This window comes from Papaver somniferum, chromosome 10 (assembly GCF_003573695.1).
Source record: "Papaver somniferum cultivar HN1 chromosome 10, ASM357369v1, whole genome shotgun sequence".
Taxonomy (NCBI): Eukaryota; Viridiplantae; Streptophyta; class Magnoliopsida; order Ranunculales; family Papaveraceae; genus Papaver; species Papaver somniferum.
The window spans coordinates 152,287,502-152,298,538 of NC_039367.1; the positions used below are offsets into that span (position 1 = coordinate 152,287,502).

Here is an 11,037-nt window from a genome sequence, read left to right on the forward strand (position 1 = left end):
TCTGCTGGATGCCTAAAAACGTTCTTCTCTGCTTTCTGTATTTTTTTTCCAATATTTCATATCTTTAACAGTCATCCTTGACATGAACAATCTATGCATCCTTGGCTTGAGTGGAAAATAACGCCGCTTATCACAATAATAAGAACAACTTTAGATGAGTTCAACCAGTGGGTATATGACTACCAGCAAACAGTGCTCTTTTACTCTTGGATCATGCTCATATCATTAGTTTTTACTGTCCTAGGTATTGCATAAGGTGTTCTCAATTTTAGTGGCATAGACGAGATTCAGCATCAACAAGAACAAAAAAAGCAAGTTAATAAACATGGACGATTGGTTGTTGTTCAATGATATGCATCCAAAAGCAATTATAAGCCTAATAGATATTACAACAAGTTTCATTGAACCAGACCGATGAGAAAATAAGAAAAGAAATAGATGGTTTCCGATGGCATTACCAAAGACTCTAATGATTCAGCTTCAAAATTAAATGGTTCTCCTTCGCAATCTGATATCTTTATTTAGGGCAACGGAGAATGTATAGTGTTCAACCTGGGACACATTGTGAAATTGTCATACACCAGATCAAAAGTAAGGTATAATGAATCAATTAAAATTTGAATAAATTAAACAGTAATCTAGCGAAACTCCCAGGGAGATTGTGCCTTAGCGCAGTACATGACACTGCAAAACATAGTCACATTGATATCCTTATCCACCTAATGTAATAAAATAAACTATTTCTTTGAACTGTCGATCTTAATTATACGTTCGGCTGCGTATGTCTTTGATTGATTAAGAATCAGGTACCAAGTTATACAGTGATCTTTCACTATATATAACAACAAAAGACAGAAGCTTATATCCAAATTAAGTACTAGTAAGCATAATTAACGAAATAAAAACTAAATTTCCCAACAAAACCAGAAAACTCCATAATTGTTCTGCTCTTGTTCTGAAGCAAATATAGTGGCCTGAAGTACAAAAAAACCCAGCAAAAAACCCTACATACAGTATCACCGCAATCGAAGAACTGACCTTAAGCTAGTATTATTTCTAAGAGGGTCAAAACTGTTGTCAAGCAGAACTGACAGAGAAACCTATCATTTAAGCATTTTATCAAACATCTGTCTATCATTCTTTTGAAAAAGAAGCTAAAACTTGTTGTGCTCAGACTAGACTAAGTTATAATCATTGAGCAAATCAACCTCCACTTCCTGCCAATAAAAATTAGTCTTCCCCCTCTTTTTGATTTTTTTTTTTAAAAATTCCTTTTTTATTCCCTCTTTTCTTAAGAACAACCCTATGTGTCTAGTGGCAAGTTGGATCTGTGACCGAGCTAATACATATGAATCTTTTCACTGCAATTCCGCTATCAAATCCAACAAACTCAATCACAACTATAGCCGGAAATCTCAAACCCTTACTGAAACAAACCCCTAAAAGTATTCAATCTAAACAGAACATGTTAACTGACTAAACGCCGAATTGAAACAAAACCCACATCTTACAACAGAAAATTAGGTACAAAAAAAAATAAAAAACTACCGAGTCTAGTTCTTACAGATTTAAAGAATTGAATGCTTGAGGTGGTGCCATGGTGATGGTGCTCGAGCAGTAAAAGAAAGAATGTTATAGCGATCTTGCAGCGGAGAAACGACACTGAAATGTTGAATCCTTGTTGTAGAATATTGGAAGAAGTTTACCTTGATTTTGACAAAGAGAACCGAAGAAAAGCGTTTGAGATGAGAACTTATTGCTTCAAAAGTAAAAAAGAAAAAGAATAGAACTTATCGGACTTATCGGACGATAACACGAGATAGAGATGGAATTTTTTACGGAGGTACTGTGACACGATTTATTTTTACCTGTTTTTTTGGTGGGATTTTTTAATAACTACATTTGCGCGGAAATTTTAACTTTTACCTCCAAAACATAACTCTATTTTTTTTTTGACAAAAGCAACCTCGTTTATTATTTATTAAACATTAGTTTTTACATATTCAGCTTCTAAAGCTGCTTTGAACTCTGGTGGACACACCCACCACCGTACTGTGGCTAAATTATTTTTCCTTACATATTTAGCCATTTTATCAACAACTTGATTACAATTCCTTTTTACATACGAACAAGACCAGTGAGGATTCTGATCCATCACTTGTATACATTTATTTATGATACAACTATCTTGCCAGGGGGAATGTGGCTTGTGTTTTTGAAGGAGATAACTCTAATTCTGTTTTAGCGAAAAACTTCCCTCCCATTTGTTTGGAGACCTTAAAATACAAATCTAAACTGATGGAGACCTTAAAATACAAATGGAGATGACTAGTTGAGGAAAGAAAATATTTCAAAGGCAAAGCCTATGGAGAGGATAAAGAATTTTTTTTTAAATCAGGCATAATATTTCAATAAAAATAATTTGATAAGTTGCAATTGCATTAAACTGAACGATTAAAATAAAAATTTGGTACTTAATAGCAATAATTTGAAAGAAATATATAAATTTTTAAAGAAAAATCAATTGAAGTTGATGAAATTAAAAAAAAAATTGAATTTGGGTGTTGGTCATGGAATACTTTTTAGTCGCCATACAAGATGATACCTCTTTGAAAGTGAGGGATAGAAGAAGAACCCAAGATGCTCAAGTAAATGTAGTTATGTGGTGCATTGGATGAATTTATGGTGAAATTATAGGATTAATAGAATGACATCAAACAAAAAACGAATTCGAGTATGAAACAAAAAGATTGGAAATTCAATCCTTTTTATTGTGATTACATCGAATTGAATTATTGTAATCAAAATTTGATACTTTAATAGTAAGAAAAATGGAAGAAGCTTCGAGCTTTTTAAAGAAAATCGGTTGAACTTGATAAAATGGAATAAACAAAAATTGATTTTGAGGTTAGTACATCGAATACATTTTAGTCATCATATTTGAATAGACTATTAATGCAATGGATAAACTAAGAACCCAAATTGGACAAATTAATATTATATGTAATGAGATTGGATGTTTCTGGTGAAATTGTTGGATTAAGAAAAAAATGACATCAAATTTGAACGAATTCGTGTAAAATTAAAGAAATTAGAAATTCAATCCTTTTGAGTTGTTGTCATTGCATCAAATTGAATAATTGCGATCAAAATTTGATATTTTAATAGGAATAAGTTAAAAGCAGCTTCAAATTTTTTAAAGAGAAATAAATTTATATATTACATTACATGCTTGAAATTGAAGATTGCTCAAAGGGACTCTAAGGTTTTCATCTGACCTCATGTGGTTCGTAGCTAATATGTTCTAGTAAGCAACGGTCTCGTTTATATTTGCTTTCCGGATTGAAATTGAAGATTGCTTAAAAGTACTCTAAGGGTTTCACCTAACCAAGAGTTGTTTATAGCTAATCTATTACAATAGATAGATATATGAGATGCTTCTATTATTTGAATCTACTTTTCAAAATAAATCCGTGGAAATTTAAGTTTATACAATTTGAAAAGCCTTAAAATCAAAGTCCTCACTACCATTTGTATCTTTTTCCCCTTACTTTGGCATACATCCCCATCAAAAGTAGAAGAATAGGTTTTGAATCACTTTGAAAGATGTTGTTGCGTCCACTCCATTGTGTTTCCCATTGGAGAGCAGTTTCAGCCCCTCTCAAACTCGCTTGCAAACACAGTTTGTAAACAAGATTTCCGGACCCAACTAGTATTTCACAAGTCACATACATGGTATGCATACTGTGCTATATCCAGATTTTGATCGTAGTTCTAAAACTCTCGATAATCGACTTTAAACATCCATAGAAAAACGACAATGGTAATCTAACACATACCACTCGCTTTAAGCAATTTTCAAATGATTATTTGATCAATACGAAACATCCAGAGTTAATATCAAATGAATGTTTCACACAAATCATGAAAGATGTTCAAGGTAATTTTCACATGATCAACTTGATTTAATATTTATTTTCCAATAAATGAATTGTTCATAACCAAAGTTGTCAAGTAAATGATGAAGCATTCTAAACTTTAAACTCATATTTCGATAATTATATTAACGAGATATACTCGACTCGAAATTCCAATGCATATGCTATAAAGTCTATATAGCTGTACGACTTAGTCTTATTAAGTTCCTCCAAAGTCTTCAGTAGATCATCTTCTTCAAATGGTGAGGGCCATGAGGTTTAATGCTCAATTACGCACTTCTATCCTAGTTCGAGACATAACTATAAGTAGATTAGAAATCAAGACATAGTTTTGATCAAATAAATTTGACAACAAGCTTGAGATAACAACGGTTGCGAGTTAGACCGAGCAATGTTGTAACACATCTTACCCAACAAAAGTATATCTACTGTAATACCCCGATATTCAGCAGTGGTCGGCCGAATGAAATATCAGTAATTAATGGTTTGTTCTTTCCTAACACCGTGGCCTTTTCAGCACTTTTGGATCCAGAGTTGGCAGAAAACTCTGCAGTTAAGCGTGCTCGGGATGGCGCAATCCAGGGATGTGTGACCTCCTGGGAAGTTGTTGTCGGATGACCGTAGCTACACCTGTTAAAAATACCACAGTGCCGGATGACCGCAGTGGCTAAGTGGGGACAGTATCGGCGGAGGGACGAGTCATTACATCAACAACAAACAGAATGACACGGAAGCTTAGAATGTCATCGAAGCCAAAAAAGCCACATACATGAATATCATTGAGTGGCGTCTGGTGGTATACGATACACAAATAATGATATACTTGAGCGGGGTCTGGCTTTTATGGACACGGAGGATAGCATATGCATGAATGACATACACAAATTATGGACACGTGGACGGACAAACAAACACGAATATATCGTTGAGCGGGTCTGGCTTTGATGGACACGGAGGATAGCATATGCATGAATGACATTAAAAAATTATGAACACATGGATGAACGGCTTTGATGGACATATTCAGATAGACGATTTGTTGCAATTGCATATGGTTAGTTTCCTGGTGCTGAACCTCCTTTTCACTACTTAGTTGGTTGTTATAAAGTTTGTTTTCTGCGATGGATGTTGTTGTGAAGCAGGCAAAGAGATTGATTGTATCGTATTGTAGAATTCACTTAGGTAATCCAGATATATTTACAGGGAATGGTATGAGTAATGCGACTAAGTTGTCGGTTTATCCATTCCTAGGATTTTTTTATTCTGAACTTTCGAGTTCTCTAGATGCGTTTGGAGGAAGTAGTTGTGATAATACTGACGGTGGATTAAGTTTTCTGCCAGGGTTAACTCCTTGGTTACTGTTTATCCATCTTCCTGTATGCGTCACAAGAGATGTAGTTGTAACGCTGCATGTTCTAACCTCTCGTGGATTTCTTGGGGATGCATGGTTGGGAATTCAGTTTGCTCTCTACTATGTGATTTTAAGCACTTAAGTACTGCAATTTTTTATTTCATTTTACTAGTTGATTAGGATTGTGAATAAAGATTGGTGATCTTATTACTATGGATATTAATCGCTGATTTGCATTAGTGCTAAGGTAGAGTTCATAGTTTGATTGATCAGAAAAAAGGAAAACCTTTGTCATATTACTTCATTCTATTAGAACGTACATACCTGGATTCAATTGTTATCCGACTCCCCGGGGAATCTTTCTAAGCTTCATTTCTTCTGTTTTCATCTTGGTTTGTTCAATAATTTGGATCTTGCAATTATTTGTGTATTAATTTGTTCGAGTTTTTTCCCTAAATACTAGATAGACAATAATGTTTCTCAAATTCACGGCGACCAGCTGATCTGCAATCTTCCTTCTCAACAATTAAGACTGTCATGAATAACTTATATGTCTCTCTATCATGGACGGAGGGAAGTGGGTGCAACTGGGGTCTCTTGCACCCACTGGATTTTGAATTTCATGGAGGGAAGGCTTGAGTTTTGTGTAATTTGAATGGGTTGTGGGTGCAAATACTAGAAACTTTGTATTAGTAAAATGGTCGAAGTGTCAAAACTTGCTTTTTTTCTTTTTCCACCCGAAAAACACTTTCTGAGGTAGAAAACTAAGGAAACAATGATGATCACTTGAAGGACGGTTAATTATTCGAAAATTGTTGATTATCACTTTAAATTTCGTTGATGATCTCCTGAACTTTTGATTCTCCAACTGATACATATAAACTGAATGGTTATGTTATTGAATGATGTACTCAGTCGCTAACCCAAACCTTACTTCGAATTTGTTGATTATCACTTCTAAAATTGAGTTTTTTACTAATGCAATATCATATATTGATTATGCTCATGTTCCTTACAGGAACTGCTAGGTATAACAAGCCTCTCGCACTTATCATATTTTTTCTCCACATGTAAATTATTGTGGGCAAGCCAACACACTCATGTTCATGCACATAAGCCATGATCCTGATGATGTTCTAGAAACACTAAGCAGGCACAAGTTTGCTGAGCGGGTTACTATTGTCGAGCTTGGAGCGGCCAAACAGAAAGTGGAGATGTTAAGAGCTCAAAGAACAGGTTTTCACACTCTCCTCTCCTCATCTCATGCTTCGATTATATTTTTAGATTTTACAATTAAAAATGTATTGGCAAAAGGTTACAGCAAGAGAACATCTCAAGTTCAATTTCCTCCACCCCTGAAATACCACTCACAACAAAGAATAAAGTCTCCACCATTGTTATGTGCTCTTAGCTGTTTCCATGGAATCGCATAGTAATTACCCTCTAAGATCACTAATGTATGTTCTTACTCTGCAATATATTTGTCCAGCGTTAGTATGTTTGTCCTTTAGTTTAATACTAGTTTGCTTGTAGTTTAGTGAATTTTGTTGCATAATGGTTGCATGTATGTATCCGACTTGTACTTCAGGGAGACTCTTACGAAATCAAAGGATGAAATAGCGGACCGTGGATCTCGAGGTAGGCGTGGCTTGTCATCAAAAGAGGTGGGAATACTTTTGAACTCTTTTGAAACCATTGTTGTTTCTTTTACAAAAGTTTATGTTTAACAAACTCATGCATTGTATAGTTTCTATTATGATTGTTCTGTTGATTCTTTGAATCTTTCCATGAATTGGAAAGGACCTGTATTGTTTTGTAGTCAATATGAATTGTTATGGGAAATGAGAATTTTCACGTGTGGTATATAGGATACACTCCTTTATTTATATCTATATGAATTCAGCTTTTATGCTTATTAGGTGTGGAACAACCCGACATCAATATAGCTATGTAGGTGTGGAAATACCCGGCATCACTAATATATATTGTTCGAAGAAGTAGTTTGTCCATATACATTGTGCATTTCCAGTGACTTAGTCACTTTGATGTATGGGAAACATGAATTATTTTTCAAATCTTGCTCATGATTTCTTTAAAGTTAAATGTTATTCCTGCGGGGCACCACTAGTGGAAAAAAGGCCATTTTAAGATAGTAGGAAAGTGTTGTATTAGCGATATATACAACACTATACAGATGCCGCTGAAAGTGCCGTAGATTCAGTGTCTTTTTCTAGAACGACACTATCAAGTTGACTCAAAATTGCGATACTTCATGGTTGTCGCTAGGCACGACACCTGGATGACGTCGTAGATGTAGTTTTATAATATAAAAAAATAACTCTGAGATTCAGTTGATTCAGCTAAATCCCATATCAGATTTGGATGTCTGTAGTACTGGGATAAAATAAATCTAAACTAAGCTCAATTTACCCTGAAATAAAACTTGGATTTATAAATTCAAATGGTTGAATAAAACCCATTGTATTTGTTACACAATTCATAACTGAACTCTATTTACACTTAGATTCGGAATCACAAAAGAAAAGAAAATAAGGCCTGAACTATGTTTTGTGAACCAGCAAAACGAGATCCTACCAGATGATGAACTGAGCCAACACTTAAAGAACAACAAACCTACAACAAGCAAAAGCTGCCAAAATCACTGAAGTATAAACACAACTGTGAAAAAATCACTGAAAAGTGAATATATACTATGATGAAATTTGAATAATAGCACAACAAGTAAATTCATGACAACAAGCAGCTCTATCTCCTTATCGTTCTAAGAATCCAAGCTATTCTCGGAAATTAAATTCATGACAACATAAGCCAAAGTATTGAAATGCTTAAGTGAATCATCGTGAATACACAAACCGCACAAAAAGTAGAACATATAGCTTAAACCTTAGAAGATTTCGCAAGCACCCCGGTGTGCAGAAACTACTAGCCTTACACACCCACTTTGAGTTTTATTACAGTTTACTATGCTATTTTATTTGCATCCATATGACGGAAAGAAACTGCAAAAGGATACCAATACTCACAACTATTAACAAGTTCCCAATGCTTGAGAACATCACCACAAATCCATGGACAAATAATCTAGTGTACATTCATCGATACCATCCATCTACATAGGCAACACAATGAGAAGTTAGAGGCTGACTGAATTTGATACCACTTATAATTAGGCAACACATAATGGAAGTAAATAGTGTTATGAAATTTAACTTCCAACTAGTCATGACAAGGGGGCCTGTTATCATGCAATGAAGTATTACCAAGAAAGGAAAAACATGATCAGTCTCTATAAAGCATCCTTTCTTATGCTTAAGCAAGGTTAAAATTTCAGTAACCGTTGAAAGTTGAAACTGTGTAACATAGAGAGCATATACACCCTGAGAAGAAAATAATATGAACAAGTAAGCGAAACTTAACGAATCCATAGAGAGACTACAACCTAGGAACTAAGGCCCCTGTAACAGAAGCCTACACACCAAAAGTAGTTATTGGTATCAGTGAATCTATCCAACAATGATACTTACACTAAAGTATGATACTTACACTAAAATATGTATGCAATGCGTAATTGAAGGAGGGATTTTTATATGTATTAGTCACTGTTAATATAGTTGAAAGACTATTTAAATTTAGCATGACCTATAAGCCAACATGTTCGTTTAATAAATACAGAATTTAGTATGACCTGTAAGCAAACATTAGTAATTAGTAATACATGTAGACATGAATGTTGGTGACAGTGTAAGAAAATATTCAACAATTACTAATTAAAATACGTAGACATGAGGGTTTAAGGGATTTAAAGTTCAAGAGCTGAAAATCAAGTAAAAGAGTAGTCCACAGCGGCCTATCACATATGATGTTTTGACAAACCAATCTTATGGTGCAGTACCCTAATGGAGCATGAAAGAACCTAAGAATTGTTGAATAGGTTACTAAATGTAGGACCTGTCAGATTACGCATTCAAGAATGTTATTATACCTGCCAGATTATGAACATGACTCAAACGACAAAGCAGACAAGAGTTGTTGCATATTGGACTCATCATCTTACCGCTAACAGCAACAAGAAAACTTTGAGCAAACAAGTCCACCGCATATCCATAGAGAGGTCCATCACCTTGAAGGACAACTCTGCAGTCACACGAACAGAGAATCAATCAAAAATTTACACCACAGAATTTCAGATGTTATACAAGTTTTTATGAACCAAAATAAGCTGGTTAGATCAAGATTTATCTGTAGATCGACTCACCTAATTCAGTGAGAAAGACAATCATTTCGATTAACTTTATCTCTGACTTTATAACCAAATGAACTGCATCCATACCGACAAGAAATGTACCAACATACATAAGATCATAAAAACAAAAATCGTCCAGTAATTATTAAGTGAGACACTTCATGCACACAATGAAGACATACATCTGTTTTCCAACTCCAGTTCCTCCTCTCAACGAAGACATACTTAGAATCCTACACGCCAAACAAGAATATAAATAATAATTGAACAAAAAAAGTCCGAATTAGAATGAAAATCACCAAATCTACCAAATCAGAATAAGAATCATCAAATTAAAACATAAAAATAAAATCAATTAAACATGAAAACCCCTAAAGTCGATAATTAGACCAAAACCCCAACATTATTTATGTCATAAGAAACATATACCAACAAATCTAAACAAAATGGAAATGAAAATGAAAAGAATAAGTTAGGGTTAAAGAGATTTACCTTGTGAACCATTATTGATGATCAATCGGTCTTCTAATAGCTCCTACAACAAAAATCAAGATTTATCAAACCCTAACAAGAAATAGCAAAGACAAAAATTGGAAAAAAAAATAAATAAATTTGCAATAAATTTTACCTTCTGAAATTGCAGAAACTAAAAAAAAAAAGAATTCTCACAAGAACAATTAGTTATAACCCTAACATCAACGAAATATAGTTGAATAAGAACGATCAAAGAAGAAGTGACTATAATGGTTTCCGTTCTTCAGAACAAACATAAACGATGTTCTTCTCATGATCTTTAATATAACTTGGGTAAGAAAAAATTCGGAAGAGGAAAAAGAGAGAAGAAAAGGTTCTGGTGTGGGAGGAAAAAGAGAGAGAAGAACCGACAATGAAAGAGAAAGAGTTTAAGAGAGTTATTTTTTTCTATCTCCTCGAAAATATCTACCAACGAAATGTTACAATTCACACGTCGTTATAGAAGTCAAACAAAGTCAGACAAAAATGATGTGTTTGACTTAGTCAAGTGCACGTTGAACGTGTCGTTCTATAAGTCAATCAAAGTCATGCTACAACAATGCTTTGACTTTGGTCAGAGACACGTTCAATATGTAGTCCTTTCCCAATATTTTTTCTGTGTCGTTTCATTGTGTCCCAAATAGCCCTTTTCCACTAGTTCACCCCTTTTAGGGATGATGTATTTGTAAACCAAATGATTATTGTATATGTATCATTCGAGAGAAGTTATTGTATATATATTTCTGAGTGGGGCTAGTTTTGGGTTAAGTTTTGTAGCAAATTTCTTAATTGATTGTTTAAGTAAATGATTTAGATTTTTAGTGCCTCTTATTTAGTTAATCTCTTGGATTAGTCAGCTCTAGCTTTGGGGTGCTACAGTTTCGGTTGTGATTTCGACTATCAAAGGAGGCAACTTTCATTGCGCTTCAACAAAAGTAAATCACTCTTGGGGGGGTCTTGATTATGATAAT

The 11,037-nt window shown here is 34.2% G+C and overlaps 1 long non-coding RNA gene across 3 annotated transcripts; it reads right to left on the reverse strand.

The window, feature by feature from the left end:
- Positions 1-7,843: 7,843 nt before the first annotated feature.
- LOC113317165 lies at positions 7,844-10,439 on the reverse strand. Of its 3 annotated transcripts, XR_003343298.1 has the most exons (7): positions 10,182-10,439; positions 10,046-10,088; positions 9,736-9,786; positions 9,566-9,628; positions 9,365-9,444; positions 8,334-8,419; positions 7,844-7,923 (listed from the first exon to the last, which is right to left on the reverse strand). It is a non-coding gene; the product is annotated as an uncharacterized LOC113317165 (long non-coding RNA). The 3 variants fall into 3 exon arrangements; XR_003343297.1 differs by having other exon boundaries at positions 9,566-9,786; XR_003343299.1 differs by having other exon boundaries at positions 9,293-9,444; positions 9,566-9,786.
- Between the last annotated feature and the right edge of the window lie 598 nt (positions 10,440-11,037).